Source organism: Myotis myotis, unplaced genomic scaffold (genome assembly GCF_014108235.1).
Source record: "Myotis myotis isolate mMyoMyo1 unplaced genomic scaffold, mMyoMyo1.p scaffold_m19_p_3, whole genome shotgun sequence".
Taxonomy (NCBI): Eukaryota; Metazoa; Chordata; class Mammalia; order Chiroptera; family Vespertilionidae; genus Myotis; species Myotis myotis.
Window position 1 is genome coordinate 53516945 of NW_023416335.1, and position 9471 is coordinate 53526415.

Genomic DNA, 9471 nt, shown 5'->3' on the forward strand with positions numbered 1-9471 from the left:
GCATAATGAGAAAAAATTCCCTGCATTGAAGAAATAGGAAAATATGCATATTAAAATTGAACTCTATGAATTCCATTTCTACCCATGAAGAAATTCAATGAATGAATACATAGCCTTTTCAACAAATGGTCCTGGAACAATTGGATATTGATAGGTAGAAAAATGAAACTTGACCTAAACTTCACACCTTATACAAAAATTTACTGAAAATGGATCATGTACTTAAATTATGAAAGTTTAAGTGCTACCACCAAAAGGTGGGACATGGTTGTTGAGGACTCTTAACAAGCTAAAAAAAATATATCCTTAACTAGTGACTGATATGGAAGTATATTTCCCAGCCAGAAGTATTAATGCTGTCTGGAATTGATTATATATTTACTTATTCATCCATCCATCCACCCATTCATTCATTCATTCATTCATTATTCAACATACCAAAATAAAAGTATTTGTTCTTCTCTGGCCATTAGAAATGTCAATTTGTGATCATGATAGGTAACACAGAACCTCAGATCAGGTGCATCTCTGCTGGACGATGTGCAGGTACACTGAGCACACTGCAGTGGTTGAATTATGGTCAGCAAGTAGGAAAATTTGCTATGACTAACATCCCTGACATCTTCCATCCTTTTCTGCCCAGTTTCAGAGGTAGGACCTCCTTTGCATCTTGGGTTCTTGGTAATTCTGCTCTCACTTTAGTAACTTTTTATCGGAACTGCACAGAGGAAGAAAGCAGAAAAGGGGCAATAGCAGTAGTATTGTCACAACCATAAAAGGCTATCTGGTGGAAGGTCTTCTGATGCTTTGCCTGCTGTCTACTGCCAAACAGAACAATGTTTATTAAAACATAACAAAAGCCAAGTGGGCTCGTTGATGGCAGCAAAATTAATTTAAAGAGCTGAAGTAGGAAGAATACAGAACTGGAGAGCTATTGGTCTACTTTCTGTGGAAAACTAGTCTACTTTCTGTGGAAAACTACAAAAGCCCTGGAGCTTTTGTAACTCTGAAACCAGTGCAAATGCAGGGAGCTGCTCCAATGTATCTGACACACACTCCCTGTGAATGATGCCACTCAATGATGCCAAAGCAATATCAGCAATGATTTGCTAATGTCAAAAGTCAATGTGAGATATTAGCAATGACATATTAATAAGTAGATTTTAAAACTATGTTTACTTTTATTCTCAAAAACTGAATATTCTATTTCATATGTCACTTTTATATGTTCTTAAAGTCTGATTTAGTAAAAGAAAAAAATGAAAGGTTAAGATTTTACTTATATCTTCATTGTTTTAGAAATCATTTCTTAATGACCTAGATTTGACACTTGCATATCAAAAAAAAAAAAAAATCCTAGATCTTTCTGCCTGAGTTTCAATAGAGGGTCCCAGAAGCAGAACCAAAGGGAGCTGGTGACCCTCTAGTTAATCCCCTGGCTCACGCTTCCTGCTCATGGAGAAGGATTATGCATATTTGCTCAGTTCCTGGTCAAGTCCTCTGCAGATGCTTTTTCTAGGCCAGTCTCACCACTGGTTCATTCTATAGACAAATGCAAGTGCTATCAGCAAGTAGACTGATCATGTGCAAAGAGCTTTATAATTTAAAAACACTTCCTTTTTATTCTTTTTACAGTTAAAAAAAGAAAAAAAACACTAACACCTTGTATATTACCTCTTACACAAATTCTCTCTGCTTTATCTAATTGTGTTTGTGACAGATTTGTCTCTATACAGGACGAAAACTAAACCACCTTGGATTTCATAAGGACTTCATACACTGTGTATGTGAAGTGGGCATTTACCCTTTTCAGAGGCAGGGGGAGTTCCAATGACATGCTCAGGCCCTCCTGGTTAGTAAGTGGAAGGATGAACACTTAAACTCTGGTTTTCTAAGCAAGTTGCAAAGCTTTTTACCTCCACTCAAAACATAGTAACACTTGCACGCATGCATATGAGCATAACCAATGGACATAAGACACTGGGGGGTAGGGGAGGCCGGGGGAATGTCAAGGGTGAGGGGGGAAGGAGACATATGTAATACTCTTTGTAATACTTTAAGCAATAAAACAAAATTTTTTTAAAAAACTAATAACAACCACTTATGTTTTCATAACATTTGAAAATGTTGAGAGTATTTCACATGCATGATCTCATCGATGCTAGAAGTATATTATGAAGTAACCAGAACAAAGCTTCCATTTTACAAATATAAAAAACCAAGGCCCTGGGTAGGGTTGAGAAGGGTTTAAATTATTTACTTGAGATCAAATAACTTTCAAGTGGCAAAGTCAGATCTAGAAACCAGGCATTGGGATTCCTTATTCAAATTGTATTTCAGCTCTACCATAACAGTTAATACATTGCCTCTCATTCAAATTCTTTCTCAGTTTATCTAACAAACCCTTTTGTCTCCATTAATGAAGAAAACTACACTGCTAGGGGTTTTATGAGGTTTTGAGGATATTTTTATAGGGAGAAGGTTTCTGTTGAAGAGTCCTGCTCAACAGGACCAATAATGATAGATGATGATGTTGGAGGAGATAAAAATAACTGTCAATTATTTCCTGTGTTTGCGTATTCTACTTAGCTTTCCAAACATTGGTACTTATGCCCAATATTTTAAATATGCTCTTAGTGTATTTTTCCACAAGAACTGATGATTGCATTGTGAGCATTATGGAACAACATTTGAGAGATGTCTTTAAATAATCCATTAATCTTTTATTTTTAAATTTTAATTATTTGAAAAAATATTTTAAAAAATACTTTGTAGGCATAGGAAAACCCCATGAACTGGTTTATGTGAGATAGGATCATTCAATTATTATACTCCTCTCTTTTTGACATGAAGAAAGTGAAATAACAGTTATTTTATAATAGAACTGTTAAAGAGTTGTCAAAACTTTCCTCCATTTAATTTTCCACTAAAAAAACAAACAAAACAAAAACCAAAAAACTGTACTTTGGCTCCATGTGGTATCACATGGAAATCTAAACATCCTTGAAATTTACTTGACTTAGTAGGGAGAGAGCAGATAGCATCCCTTCACTGAATGAAAATACAACTGTGATTCAGATGGTTTAAAAATTCTCACCAAACATTAATATCAGTTAATATGAGGGCATTTATAGAAAAATAATCATGGGCCCTGGCCGGTGTGGCTCAGTGGATAGGGCGTTGGCCTGCGAACTGAAGGGTCCCAGGTTCAATTCCAGTCAAGGGCATGTACCTTGGTTGCGGGCACATCCCCAGTAGGGGCTGTGCAGGAGGCAGCTGACCGATGTTTCTCTCTCATCGATGTTTCTGGCTCTCTATCCCTCTCCCTTCTTCTCTGTAAAAAATCAATAAAATATATTTTTTTTAAAAAAGAAAAATAATTACAGGATAATATCCCCCCTTTTTTTTAGAAGATAAGATTCCATTCCTGCCAAAAATGAATTCTATTCTACTTAAAATGGTGTGTGTGTGTGTGTGTGTGTGTGTGTGTGTGTGTATGAAAATAGCTTGCCAACTACTGGGCACTCTTCATATGTAAACCATTTACCATTCCCAATTAGTTAAAAGTATCTCATTTGTTTGGTTCCCTTTAGCCTTTAGTGTCTGGTTACTAAGCAATAGAGCTTCATGGACAACAAAGGTGAAATATCCAATAAAATCTTTTTAAGAAAGAAAAAAAAAAAAAAACTCCAGCTCTGCCAAAGTTCTGAGAGTTTCATGTTGTGCAACAAAGCCACCGGCTTTGAAACCGTGCCACAACTCTAGCACCTTGTGCCAGACACTACATTTACTCGGGGTCATTTGGGCAAAAGTAATGAAAAATATTAAAGCAATGTTTACGTAGCAGATATGCAATATCAATCATGTTATGTACATTGGTGATAAGAGTAAGATTGGGCTGTTTGAGAGAAAAGTGACATTTTCTCTTAAGTAGTGGAAAATTACTAGTAGACAGTGTGTTTGAGCTCTCTACTTAACTTTATTTCTTCATATTTCTTCATTCTGCTCCACTGTCAATCATTATGATAACAACAATAACAAAAAAAGAGGTATCATCATAAATGTTTTCTGGAAATAATTGGTAAGTCAAAGAAACATGGCTATAAACTATAAATTGTATGTTATTCAGTCTCTTATTTCTATGAGGAGGTAAATCGGCTAAGTGCGTGAGCAATAATTATGCTCAGAAAATGCTTATTAGCTGCCCTCAAATGGCAGACTGCTATACAGATCTGACCCTTGCCTGCCTTACTCTGATAACAAATTCTAAGGGCTTACAATTGCAAGTAGTTCTGCTGAGCAATGTACCACAAGCCCTAGATTCACTAATAGATTCAACTTGAAAGTTGTCTTGTAGCCCCAGATGGGGATTTCTTTGAAGCCTACTGAGCTGTAGCTGTTCCATCCTCATGAATGGCTTTTAGGTATTAGTTTATTCAGTAACCATTTAGTTGGGTCCTTAATTCCCTGCCCAACTCTTGCAGCTTGTGGCAGCAAGCAGTAGCCCTTGATATCTTATTTCCTGTTCCCAAATTGAATGTCATTCCCTAACATAAAGGACTCTAAGTGATTATTAATTTCCAGTCCAACCCACAAAAACCTAAGTAATCCATGGTATACTTAGGAGTAGCATTTCAAGTACTTGCAACTACCTCCTTGGCCATTTTTTTTCCTTTGGGAAGGGTATTGAATCCCAATAGAGGAACCAGGGAAGAATGTTTCCCCTTGTAAGTAACAGAAACCTTCACATAGCCTTGAAGAGAGGGAAGTAGAACTAATTTACTGCCCACATGGTTGCCACTTCATGCAGGTTATTTCATTGTATCCCTAAGGATATATTACACAGATTTTAAAAATGGGGAAATTGAGGCCCAGAGAGCCCAAAGTGGAAAAAGGAGTAAGTTATCAAATCAGGATTTGCACCATTAGCAGTCTAATTTCAAAGTTCACGTTCCTTCCAAAAACGCCGTCTTGCCTTTCAAAAGAAAAGGCTGGGTCTAAAGCAACTACTGCTTGGGTGTTCTAAATGAGAAACAAAAAGACATTATTCCTGTTATGAGCTGAACTGTGCTCCTCCCAAATTCATTTGCTGAAGCCCTGAACTCCAGTTCCTCAGAATGTGGCTGTATTTGGAAACAGGGCCTTAAAAGAGGTAGCTAAATTCAATGAGGTCATTAGAATGGGTCCTAACCTGACTGATGTTCTTCTAAAAGGAGGAGATTAGAATATACAGAGACACCAGGGATGTGCATGCACAGAGGCTCAGAAGAAAGATAGATCATGTGAGAATACAGCAAGAAGACAATCTATCTGCCAGCCACGGAGAGAGGCCTCAGAGGAAACCAACCTCGCCAAACCTTCATCTTGGACTTCTGGCTTCCAAAACTACAATAAAAATAGCTTCTGTTATTTAAGACACCCAGCCTGGTATTTTGCTATGTCAGCCCTAGAAAATTAACTAAATTCCCGTAGTAAGGAATACTAGATCGTGTATGCGTTCATGTGGGATGGGTATTCTTGAAGCCATTGTTGAATGCTGTCATTCATTTTTTTTCTAGACTTGAGGTCTGATTTCTATAAAGCTTTCTATATAAACCAAGTCAGTCTAATTTCTATTAGGTCTTCAAGTATTTTCTTTAGGCACAGGAGACCACATCATTGCATGGGATTGGAGATAGAGATATAAGATAAACATGACAGAGACATCTACAACACATCGGATATGACTGGCATTCTCTAGTCTGTGGGAGAACTTGGTTTTGCACCACAAGCTTGGGGTCAATTAGGCTGGAGATTCAGCTGTATGAAAATGCTTGAATAACAATATTTGATAAGCTTTTAGATTGGTGAACACGTGGAGGTGCTGGGAGAGTGGTGTGTCCTAGGAGGGCATAGAAGCTCTGCGTCCCTTCTGCCATACTTGCCCTATACATCTCTTCCATCTGGTTGTTCCTGGTTTGTATCCTGTTGTAATAAATCAGAAAATATTTCTCAGGGCTCTGTGAGCCATTCTAGCAAATTATCAAACCTGAGGAGGGGTTCATGGGAAAGCTGGTTGTGATTGGCATCTGAAGAGGAAACAGTCTTGTGAAACCTTAGCCTGTGGGATCTGATGCTATCTACTGGTGGACAGTGTTGGAGTTGAGTTAAATTAATAAGATACTCAGTCGGTGTCTACTGAGAATTGAAGAATTGATTGGTATGAAAAATTCCACACATCTGGTGTCAGAAGTATTAAGAGTAGATGAGAAAGATTGGGTTTTTCTTTACACTCCCCTAAAAAGGCCCTAAACTTCAGGTTGACCTCAGAACTTCACTAGCCTCCCTTTACCCTCTAAAAAGGGAATGACCTACAGCTAGGCAAGGTACCCCAGCATTCTTCCAAGATACAGAAGGATCTATCCAGGGGTAGGGGAAAATGTCAGGGGTCTTATGACAGGTTTCACTTGCCTCAGAAACTCACATTCATCTGCTTCATCCGTGAAGTTTGTTTAATAGGAAAGATGTGGGATAAAATATTTCTTAAATATGCCAAAATTCATTGCCTTCTTCCACATTACATATCTTGACATGCCTCGTGACTTCAAATTAGCATGTTGGCTCTTTATTTTCTCTAGGGAATACAGAAGTTGACTTGGAAAGCCATTCCCCACCTCCATTCTAAGCCTCTGGGTTGGTGAAGGATGGTGCTATATTTGTTATTATGTTTTTAAAATTTGTTTTCAAAAGGTGGGGTGGCGCAAGTCATTATTTAAATATTGAAGAAATTAAAGCCCTATCCCCTCCCCAGCTGATTGTTTTGGGGCTGAGTTGACATGAAAGAACGCATGCTGGGATTTGTAGGATCCTGTCCCACACAAGTGTGATTCTCCCTGTCTGCCCATGGCCCAGGGCACTCACCCTAAATGTGAGCATGGACCAGAGCCCATGGAATAGGCAGAAAGGACAAGAGGGGACTGAGAAGGGAGGTGAGAGATGAAAATCAGTCCTCCAGTGCAATTACCAGCTTGTTTTCTCTTGTCAAGGGAACAATTTGGTAATGTACCATTTTCCCGGTCCCCTGGACAAGCTAAATGGTGATGCCAGGGCAAGCAAGGAATGTCTCAATTCATGATCAGGACTGGAAAGATGACTCAACCTTTGAGAGAAATGCTAACACTTCCCCAGACTCAAAGAAAAACTGTCTGCCTAATGTCCACTTGCCTGACATAACAAATATGTGGGCATCGCCTTTATTTCACTAGAGCTCTAACCTTTATCACAAATTACCAGTACCAGAGGTGGTTGGAGTTTAGAAAGAAGATGGAAGGACACAAAGGGTAGAGGAAGTGGTCACTGTAAGGAATGAAATGGGGGCTTTGGAAAGTGCTAAAAACAAACTGAGAAATTGAATAGTGAAAGATTTTTCTTCCTGCAGGCCACAGGAGGCCAAGAAGAAAAGGTCTAATTTTATAGCAGAAACCAAATATTGCAAAAGAACAAGTGCACTTTGTCTTGGGGGTAGGGGTGCAGACTGACCAGGCAGCCTTGGGAGCTGCTTTTAAATTAAACAAGATTAGTGTGTATGGAGGAGAAACCAAGATGGCGGCATAGGTAAACACCGGAAATTGCTGCCTCGCACAACCACTTCAAAAATACAACTAAAAGACAAAACGGACATCATCCAGAACCACAGGAAGGCCGGATGAGTGGAAATTCTGCAACCAGAAGGAAAGAGAAAAGCACACTGAGACTCAGAGGAGGTGCAGAAGTAAAGTGCAGAGGTACAGAGGTGCAGGTGGAAAGAGCTGGCAGCTGAGGACACGGTTGTCTTTTTCAATTGGGAGGGAGTCTCAAGCTCCTGACTGCTCTGAACTTCAGTTCTGGGCAAGTCTCTGGGGACCCAGACTCATACAGGAGAAATTGGACTGTCTGGCATCGGTCGGACCTTGAGGGCGGCTTTATCTCAGAGGTACTTGCTGCAATTACCGGGACACTGAGAAGCCGGGCCTCTTAGGGTAGGACTGAGGAGCAGCCATAGCTGCTTGCTCCGCCCTGTTGATTCCCTGAGACCCTGCCCCATCCAAGCTGTGCGCAGAGGCTTTTGCATATGAAAGGCCTGGCCCTTTGCAATCTGAAAATTACCTAACAAACTGCAGCTGGGTCAGAGAAACCCAGAACTTCCAAAAGAAGGCCCAAGGCCCCACAGCAGCTTGCATTGCTTCACAGCTGGGCTCCTGCTGGGTAGCCTCAGGCAGAGGCTAAATTAGAACCTCCTTAGAGATCCAAGAGCCAGTGTACCCAGTGGTCAGAGTGGGACCATCCAATTACAACTCCTCAGATCCGTAAGGGACACACTAAGGGGGCAGACTCAGTGAGCACCAAAGCCCCACTGAAGCAAGTCTTGCCCCAGAAGGGTGTCTCCAGCACAGAAGTTCTCCCACTGCAGACACAGCCGATTCTCACAGCCAATTTACCTGGAGGTCAATTCCTCCCAGTGATACCAACAACAATCAAGGTTTAACTACAACAAGACTGTGCACAAAGCCCACAAAGGGGTGCATCAAGAGTGTCCACCTCAGGTAATTGGGGAGGCTGAGCCACTGGGCCCTATAGGACACCTTGCACAGAAAACCACTCTATCAACACAGGGAAGCATAAAAAATGCAGAGACAAAGAAACGGGTCACAAATGACAGAAATAGAGGAAAGCAAACTACAGGATATAGAGTTCAAAACCGCACTTTTAAGGTTTTTCAAGAATTCTCTAGAAACCACCGATAAACTTAGTGAGACCCTCAAGAAATCTAGTGAGACCCTCGAGGTTATGAAAAAGGACCAACTAGAAATTAAGCATACACTGACTGAAATAAAGAATATTATACAGAGTTTCAACAGCAGACTAGAAGATCGCAAGAATCAAGTCAAAGATTTGAAATACGAAGAAGCAAAAAACACCCAAACGGAAAAATAAAAAGAAAAAAGAATCCAAAAATATGAAGATAGTGTAAGGAGCCTCTGGGACAACTTCAAACGTACCAACATCTGAATTATGGGGGTGCCAGAAGAAGAGAGAGAGAGCAAGATATTGAAAACCTCTTTGAAGAAATAATGACAGAAAACTTCCCCTACCTGGTGAAAGAAATAGACTTACAAGTCCAAGAAGCACAGAGAACCCCAAACAAAAGGAATCCAAAGAGGACCACACCAAGACACATTATAATTAAAATGCCAAGAGCAAAAGACAAAGAGAGAATCTTAAAAGCAGCAAGAGAAAGACAGTCAGTTACCTACAAGGGAGTACCCATACAACTGTCAGCTGATTTCTCAACAGAAACTATGCAGGCCAGAAGGGAGTGGCAAGAAATATTCAAAGTGATGAATGCCAAGAACCTACAACCAAGATTGCTTTACCCAGCAAAGCCAGCATTCAGAATTGAAGGTCAGATAAAGAGCTTCACAGATAAGAAAAAGCTAAAGGAGTTCATCACCA